The sequence below is a fragment of the Orycteropus afer genome, unplaced genomic scaffold (assembly GCF_000298275.1).
Source record: "Orycteropus afer afer isolate SDZICR_OR568_19922 unplaced genomic scaffold, OryAfe1.0 scaffold00844, whole genome shotgun sequence".
In the NCBI taxonomy this organism is placed as follows: domain Eukaryota; kingdom Metazoa; phylum Chordata; class Mammalia; order Tubulidentata; family Orycteropodidae; genus Orycteropus; species Orycteropus afer.
In genome coordinates, this window is record NW_006922431.1 from 353,430 (window position 1) to 363,461 (window position 10,032).

General features: G+C 37.2%; 1 pseudogene; it reads right to left on the bottom strand.

Moving 5' to 3' along the window:
- Nucleotides 1–7,067: 7,067 nt before the first annotated feature.
- Nucleotides 7,068–7,982, bottom strand: LOC103212072 (annotated as a pseudogene).
- Between the last annotated feature and the right edge of the window lie 2,050 nt (nucleotides 7,983–10,032).

The following is a 10,032-nucleotide window of genomic DNA, read 5'->3' on the forward strand; positions in this document are numbered from 1 at the left end:
GACAACAGATGCTAATACCTACCAGTGTGCCCACAGTACTACATTGCCATTAACATCAAACACCAGGCTACAGATAAACACATAAACACCAAGGAGGACCAGATGGGGGTCAGCAACCAGGAGTATACTCTAGACCAAGGATAGATTCAGCACAGGCTAATCTTGCACAGATATCAATGATACAAAATACCTGCAATCCTTACAGAAACAATAGAAGATAGACACAGCAATCTCTCACAGACACCCAAACACCATGGGAGAGAGATTCAATGGATCTACTGTCTCAGGACCATGGTACTGGGGACATCAGATTCAACTGGCACAACATAATACTTAAAAGCCTTGTTCTTCATTGTACATTGGTGAGTAGCAACTGGAATCTTAAAAGCTTTCAAGTGGCCTTCTAAGATGTACCTAATAGTCTCCTAGCGTCAGAAGCGAAGAAGAGTGCAAAAAAACAAGGGCATTTGGAAATAATCAGCCTGAGGACACGATGGCCCTTGAGACCAGAAGAAGTAGATGGTGCCCGGCTACCAATGCCAACCACTCAGGAAAGGATCAAATCTGGAGATCCTGAATAGAGTGGGAGGGAAAACATGGAACAAAATCCAAAAACTCAGTAACAACCAGAATTATTGGTCAGATGGAGTCTTGTGAGACCACCAATACGATGATCCTGGAATACATTCTGCACCTGGAATAAAACTCACTCCCAGGGGCTGGCTCTCAGCCCAATAGTTAACAAGATGTACATGCAGACCACTCAACCCAGGGTGATGCACCCACATACTCTACGGAAATACATTCTTCAAGCAATAGACCCTGGGGCACCAGAGGGGCAACATTTACACAGAGGTATTGCAGAACAAGCAAGAGTGTGCAATTATGAAGAGCACAAAGGGAGGGTTACTGGGCAGGGAGGGGAGGAGACTGGGTTGGGGTTGGGCACGGTAAATGGAGAGTGAGACTAAATGTACACATAACATTGAGTGTAAAACAAACTCTTATAATAAATTTAAAAATAATAATAATAATTGCTCATTGAAAAATTTTTATGATGAATGCTTTAAAATATTTGTCAGAATTCTAAAATCTCTGTCACCTTAGTGTTAGTCCCTATATTTTCTTTTTTTTCATTCAAAATGAGATTTTCCTACTTCTTTGTATGACTAGTGACTTTTTTTTTCATGAAATCTGGACTTTTTGAGTATTATTAGACTCTGGAAATCATTTAAACCTTCTGTTTTAGCTGGATTATTTTTACATCATTCTGACAGTGGAATAAAGGGGATACTGCATTGCTATTACCAGCTGGAGGTAGAAGTCATGTTTCTCACTCTACCTCCATTCACAAGAAGGGGAACTCCTTGGTACTTCTAGTTGATAGTGAGAGTTCTGACTCTCTGCTTGTCCTTCACTGATGTCTCCTAGACTGGAAGTAGTAGAAATGACTTGCAATTGCTACCCATATGGCCTTCACTGACTTCATGAAAGTGAAGTCCAGGCCTTTGCCTGACCTTCTTTAACCCCATCACAGGGAGTTTGTGGGAGTTGGGCCATGTATGAAGTAAGAGTATCCTCACTTAGCCTTAGCTGGCATGAGTAGGATTGGGCCAAATTTCTTCTGTGGTATTGTCCTGAAGTGGAATAGTTAATGCCTAAAGTTTTCTGCCTTGCTAGCCTTCCTCTATCCTGACCCTGTGGATAGGTAGGGTAGGACTTGCTTTCTTTTTTTCTTTTTTTCCTTCCTTCCTTTCTTTGTTTCCTCCTTCCCTCCCTTTGTTCTTTCCTTTCTTTTCCTTCCTTTCTCCTCTCCCATCCCTCCCTCCACCTCCCCTTCTCTTTCTTCTTTTGTCCTGCTCCCATTGCCATTTCTAAGTTCTTGGCTTCTTCCACTCCAACTGCAGTACATATGGAAAGATAGATAGATGACTATTGGGCTGAGAGCCAGCCCCTGGGGGTGTGTTTTATTCTAGGTGCAGAATGTATTCCAGAATCATAGTATTGGGGGTCTCACCAGATTTCATCTGACCAGTAATTCTGGTCATTATTGAGTTTTTAGATTTTGTTCCATGTTTTTCCTCCCACTCTATCCAGTTTCTCCAGCTTTGATCCTTTCCGGAGTGGTTGGCGTTGGTAGCCGGGTTTTGTTCCACATTTTTCTCCCACTCTATCCTGGATCTCCAAGTTTGATCCCTTTCTAAGTGGTTGGTATTGGTAGCCAGCCACCATGTAGTTTTCTGGTCTCAGGGTAATATGGGCTGAAGTTCTCACGGTCCATTAATCCTTTGACTAATGATTTCCACTAGTCTTCAATTTTCACTCCAGACAAGGAAAGATGACCACTTTTAGATAATCACTCTCAAGCTTTTAAAACACCAGTCACTACTCCCCAAAGTAAGATGTGGGACAATATTTTTTTATACCATGTTGTGTCAATTGAGTTTGATGTCCCCATGACCATGATCCCCAACCCACAGGCCCAGGTATTAACTCCCTCAAGGTACTTATTTGTGGCTAAGAAGTTATTTGAACTTTGCCTCTTATTATGGTTAAACTACATAGGGACACTTTTATAGCACATACAAATACATTTGTAGGTATACCGTCTGCCAAACCTATGTATGGTCGTGAATATATTCCCATTTGCCTATCTATCTATTTCCATGATGTTCTTACCTGTGGACTCACATGTAGATTAGTGTTTACTGCTACTGATCATCAGTATTATGTATGCAATAGTATTTGCCTTTTGGTTTATACCTCTTGTTTAACCATTTTAGAACATGCTCATTTTATAATATTTATTCAATAGATTCACTACATACTCAGGTTGGGAAGGGGAGGCTAGTTTACTGTTTATTCTGTTTGCTAAAAATTGTTTATTGTATATAGCTCCTTGTGTATTTTGTCAGTTTGATTGTGTTCTCAAAACTAGCAAGATTTCATGTGCTAAAATCCTGTGTAGCTGGTGTTGAGGGTATGGTCCACCAGAGAGGCTTTTGTCTTTATTTTCCAAATGCCCCAAGAATTTCATTGACATCAGGAGTGAGCTATATTTTATGTAGAATTTTTCAGATTAAAGTTCTCTTCTGACTATGCAGAGAGTATTCCAACTCTGAATTTATATCTGGACAATCCTATGATTATAATTTCTCAGAATAAACAATTTTTCTACCTACAAACCTGGCCAATTAGAAAATATTTTTGGTGTTTTCTTTGTGCTGCTCACAACAATCTTCTAAACCACATCTTCACTGAAGGAATAGGTTCTGAGGGTTTCAGGTCCAAGGAATTTAATTCTACTTCACATATTTGCAGGGGCAAAATTTCCTTCTAATGCCTCTATCATTTTGATTATCTGAAATCACTTCCCATCATTCTTTTTCTCCCAAATCTTCTGCTCTTTCAAATGTCATGAGATTGATTGTTTGTTTTGAATAATTCTTCTAGGATTCATAGGTATTTTTACTGGAAGGATCTATGATTATCTAAATTTAAATATTGTCGCTATAGAAGCATAATCTTCTTCTAACCCACAGGTATATTTTAAGAATCCATTGAGATAATATATGAAGACATAATTTGTAAGCTATATCCAAAAACCAAACTCACTGCCATTGAGTAAACTATATAAGCATCATTAAATACAAGTTTATTTAATGATGGGCCAGACTTCATCTCATCTACTTTGGTCATGTTGTCAGAAGGGACCAGTCCTTGGAGAAGGATATAATACTTGGTAGAGCAGAGGGTCAATAAAAATGGGATGGATTGACCCAGTGGCTGCAGCGATGGACTCAGATATAGCAAAGATTGTGGGGTTGGCTCAGGACCTGGCGGTGTTTCTGTTGTACATGGGGTCACTATGAGAAACAGCACCTAACAACAACAAAAACAATATAAATTTCACTTCATTATCATTATTGTAATAATTGGTATATTATAAAATGTCATATAACTTTTTTTTTTCTTCTATATTTTAGAAAAGAATCAACAGAACCTTGAAGAATAGTGAAGTTATAAAGGAGAAGTGGAATTAAACTATATTTGAAGTGTAATTGATATTAAATCCTATTCTACATTACCATATCTCCCAAACCATTTCAAAAGCAAAACTTCACTTTGGGGTATGTCTTTCTCTTTCAAACACTAGAAGTCAGAAGATCAAGATGATTTGAAAATTCAAGATGATTCTTGAAATTGACTTGTGATATTAGTTAAAATGATGACTGGTAAAACAAAAGTCAATTAAATACTATTCTGAAACTTCATAAATATTAATATATTACATCACTTTAATTTTTGTACATTTATATTTATCAAATTTAGTGAAAGAAGAATGAATTTGATAGAAGTATTAGTTTGATAAGAAAAACAACTATCTAAAACAATTTTAGTCCAAGTCAACTAACAATTATTTTATAAGCAAAAAATTGGGAATCTCATTTCCAGTGTCTTAGGAATATTGTTTTTTATTATAATAAGAACAAAGACTACAAAAACAAAGAAAGTAGGTCCTATGATATTTCATACAAAATGCTGTTGTTGTTAAACACAAAAAAACCATTGCCATCTAGTCAATTCCAACTTATAGCAACTCCCATTGGGTTTTCAAGGCTATAAATCTTTATGGAAGTAGATAGCAGCTGGTGGGTTTGAACCACTCAGCTTCTGGTTAGCAGCCAAATGCCTTACTCCCTGCATCACCAGAGCTCCTTGTTGTTGGTAGATGCCATCAAGTCAGGTCCAACTCATAGCTACCATATGTACAACAGAATGAAACACTACTGGGTTCTTCACCATCCTCACAATTCTTGCTATGCTTGAGACCATTGTTGCAAACACTGTATCAATCCAACTCATTGAGGGTCTTCCTCTTTTTTCCTGACTTTCTACATTACTAAGCATATCCTTCTCCAGGAAATGGCCCCTTTTTATAATATGACCAAAATAGGTAAGAGGAAGTCTAGTCATTCTCACTTCTACGGAGCATTCCGTATGGACTTCTTCCAGGAGAAATTTGTTCATTCTTCTGGTAGTCCATGGTATGTTCAGTATTCTTGTCCAACTCCACAATTCAAAGTCATAATTTCTTTGGTCTTCCTTATTCATTGTCCAGCTTTCACATGCATATACCAAACCTCACTGTTGTTGAGTTGAACCCAACTCATAGTGACCCCTCCTTGGGTTTCCAAGGTGGTATCTCACTCATATGAAGTCATTAAAAATATGAGGGCTTAGGTTAGTTGCATTTTATTCTTCAAAGTTGTATCCTTGCTCTTTAACTCTTTAAAGAGGTTTTGGCAGCAGATTTGTCTCATTTATTGCAACATCTGATTTCTTGACTACTGCTTCCATGGGTGCTGACTGTGGATCCAAGTAAAATGAAATATTTGACAACTTTAATCTTTCCTCCATTTATTGTAATGTTGCTTATTGGTCCAGTTGTGAGGATTTTTGCTTTCTTTATGTTCAGGTATAATCCATACTGAAGACTGTAGTCTTTGATATTCATCAGTAAGTTGTTCAAGTCATCTTCAATTTCAGAAGCAAGGTTGTGTCATCTGCATACCCCAAGTTTTAATTAATCTTCCTCCAATCCTGATTCCACATTCTTCTTCATATAGTCCACTTTTCTGGATTATCATACATAATAGTAATTCACAAAAGACAGTGAAAATGTAGACTACTTATCAAAAGTCAAAACAATGATTTTATACTTTTTGAGAAATTGAAAATTATGTATTGTAATTTATGTTCTATTGGGTAGTGTATTAGGGTGAGTTATCTAGAGAAGGAAAACCAGTGGAACTTGATAGATTAGATAGATAGATAGATAGATAGATAGATAGATAGATTAGATAGATAGATAGATAGATATTAAGAAATTTATCATAGAGAAATGCCTCATGAGTTTGTAAAACCTGGCAAGTCCTGAGGTTATGAGTCAGATATCAGGCAGGAGCCTTCACCTGTCTGAAGTAGCTGCAGAGGCAAACAAATTCAAGATAGACTGTAAGATAACCAACTGCTTGATTCTAAGCTTTGTAGGTTAATGAATCCTAGGATCAACTAGCAAAATGGCAGACTACTAGCTCAAGTGCAAAGAACTGGAGGTTAGATGATTACAGGCCAGATGCAAAATCCAGTTTGAGTGAAAAACTAAAGAGATTTTCCAGAATATCCATATATATTATAAGCAGGCCACACCCCTAAGTAAATTCTCTTTCAACTGATGCTATTCATATTAGCTCTCTTCATGGAAGTAATTACATTACATAAGCTCACATGATGGATGATGACTACATCGTAACTACTAAACTACTGAGAATCATAGCCCAGACAAGTTGACATGCAGTCATAACTATCACAAGTGGTGTAGATTAGATGGCAGGATGTGGAGATCAGTAAATACAACAGAGGCAGATATTTAATAGTGTTGAAAAATATTCTATTTATATACAGAAAAAAGATATTTTTTGTGTGTGTAGTCATGGAATAACTAACTTTGAGTGGAAATTCTGAATTTCAATTTAATACACTGAGACAAAGAAACATTTATTTGGGGCCCAGGTTTTGCTATTTGTAGCATGGTTAAATATGCTACATTTACATGGTTAAGGACATGAATCTATTTGGTTTCTGAGTTCAGTTAATGGGTTCACCAGAACTATTACTATTTAATCCTTAAGTATGGATAGTTTGTAAGGAGAGTGCACATTATAAGAAATATCATTTCTACATACAAAAAATATTTGTGTTTAATTTCTTAGTTGGGAGCTCTGATAGCGTAGTGCCTAAGACACTTGACTGCTAACTAGAAGGCTGGCAGTTCAAACCCACCAGCCACTCCTCGGAAGGAAGATGAGGCAATCTACTTCCACAGTGATACTGCCTTGGAATCCCAAGGAGGGGTCACTATGAGTTGGGTCCAACTCGACGGCACGTAACAACAACAACAACAACAATTTCTTAGTTAAAATATAAACAGTTAAAATAGCAAAGGATATCAGTGATACCTTTATTATGGTTGTCATTATCACAAGGGAAAGCTAAAAAAACTGTTAGGAACTTATTTTTCGCCACCTCAGTTTCTTCATTGCTGATATAACCTCCTTATTTCTTAATGTATAGATCAAGGGGTTTAAGAGAGGAGTGAAAACAGTGTAGAATATTGAAAGAACAGTATCCACTGAGAAGTTATGGAAAGGTCAGATATAGATAAAGATGCAGGGCCCAAAGAAGAGGGTCACCACAGTGACGTGGGCAGTCAGGGTGGCTCGGGCCTTGCCCATACCTGCTGAGGATCGACGTCTCACAGTGACCAGGATGACTGTGTAGGAGATGAGCAAGAGCACAAAAGAACTCATACTCATTAGATCAGTGTATGAAAGTGTCAGTATCTCTAGTATATAGACATCATTGCAGGCGAGTTTAATAACCAAGGGAAGATCACAGAAAAAGTTGTTTACATCATTTGGACCACAGAATGGAAGGTTTACTATGAAGACAAACTGACTTGCTGAGTGCAGGATCCCAATGAGCCAGGAGCCCACCACAAGGCCTGTGCACTTGTGTACACTCATGATGGCTGCGTAGTGCAGGGGTCGACATACCTGTCATATGCCATGGCCACAAGGAGCATCATTCCATACCACCAAAGATATGCAGAAAGAATATCTGGGCCATGCAGCCCTCAAAGGAGATGGTCTTATGCTCCATGAGGAAGTTAACAATCATTTTGGGAGTAGCAAAAGTGGACAGACACATATCAATGAAGGAAGGTTGCTGAGCAGGAAGTACATGGGTGTGTGGAGAGCAGGTTCAGAAAGGACTGTGAGCATAATGAGGAGGTTTCCCAGTAGAGTGGATAGATAAAAAAGTGTGAAAAATGCAAAATAGAATAGTTGTAGTTCTAGAGGACCAGAAAGGCCATGCAACACAAATTCAGTCACTCTTGAGTTATTTCCTTGGTCCATGATTTCAGGTTTCTGAAATCAGATCAGAAAATGTCCTGTAAAGTGAAATGGAAATGGAAATAATATCATAGGATTGTGCAAGGAAGCAAGCAAATCCAAGCATGGCATAAAACATCACTCCATATACTTATATAGATTAAATCTTCATATTGTGGTTGTTTTGTGCCACAGAGTATATTCTGACTCAATGGACCTTGCAGGATAGAATAGAACTTCCATATAGGTTTTCCTAAACTGTAATCTTGTAGAAGCAGATTGCCAGGTATACTATGGAGCCACTAATGGGTTCGAACCACTGACTTTTCAGTTAGCAGCCCAGGGTTTAACCTTTGCTCTTGTAGGGCTCCTTTAGATCCTCATAGGATACAAATGCATATTGCCAGCAGGCACATCATTTGAAGGGACTATGTTTACCACAGCTTTCATCTCTGCACTCCATAATGAAAACCACAGTTTTTATACCTCACTTCCATCACTTTAAAATTCCTAATAAATGGCACAGTGAAACTCTGAAGTCAAAGTAATATCAAGGTTTCAAATCTTATCTCTTATAATTCCTAGCAATGTGATCTTGGGCAGGTTCTTTAAGCTCTCTGTGCCTCAGTTTTTGCATCTTTATATTGGGGGAATAATGATATACACCTTATAGGATTGTTGTAAGAAATAAGAGTTATGAAAAGGAGAAATGTTTATAATAGTGAGGCCCATAACACATGTTCAGTAGATACTCGGTCTAATGGCTTTTTTTAGGAAAATATTTCTATATGCAAATTAACATAGTATCTACTTAATAAAAGAAGATATTCCATGTACTTTAGTGGCATCAATTTACAGTGAAATATATTAATATTTGAGTAAATATCATAATGAATATTATACTTTTATCTTTTTACCATATAGATGTTAATGTAGAATTTGTAAAGACTTCTTGGCCCATTTCCCAGTGACTCTGAGTTTAAGTGCTCTTCAGTCTGAACTACAAAAAAAAATGCTGATATGATCAACTTTCTTCTGTATAATTTACATAAATACATTTTATGTTTCTTAAGGAAAGGAACCATATTTTATCCTTCATTTTTTCCCCCTCAGCACACATTGGTCATAGACTGTGTTCAATAATATTTGTGGATTTAAATGTGTTTCGAGTTTCATACGAGTTAAAAGAGAAGTGCTTTTATTTTACAAGCTAATTCTCTTTGTGTACTTTGGAGAAAAATGTTTCTTAAGAGCCTTGAAATTTTTTGTCTGAGAAATAAAGACATTTCTGTTTCGGTAAACTCTCAAGTTTTAACTTAGTATGAAAATTAAGTTACTAAGCTCTTTATGAAGAAACTAAATGGAATGCAAAAACAAAGAATACCTACACTCAACAACACAGGCACTTTACATTTAGAAATATGGTCTCCAATTTTTTTTTTTATTTCACTCTTCCAACAGCAGAGAAACTATAACCAAGTATGTTGATATACCAGTAAATTATAACTAACACTACTAACTAAAATATTACCAAAAATATAAAATAAAACTGAAATTTAAGACAAAAATTTTCATAAATATCAAGAGACCTACTAATATTTTCCTCACAGTGCAGCATCTCACCTGCTGGGACATGTGTATATACCCTACTTTGGATTCTACTGATCAAGAAATGGAAGTGACTCATGTTCTGGAGAGAAATTTCAAAAAGCCTGAGTTGGGAGAAATGTAAGTCATTGCAGGTAGCACTCTCTTTCTGAAAGAGGGGACAGGAAGTCACTTCAGGACAGTTAAGATGCTTTCCCTAGGTTCCTTGGGTGGTATAACAGTTAAGCACTTGACTACTAGCTGAAAGGTTAGCAGTTTGGACCCACCCAAAGGCTTTTCAGAAGATAAGCCAGGCGATCTCCTTCCAAAAATTCATAATCTTGAAAACCCTATGGAGCAGCTCTACTCTGCACACACGGGGTCTACTGAGTGCGAACTGACTCAGCAGCAGCTAACATCAACAACAAAGATGCTTTCCCACCTTGGGAAAAACAGTCAAGAGGGTAGTCTATCTTCAGTTCCTTCT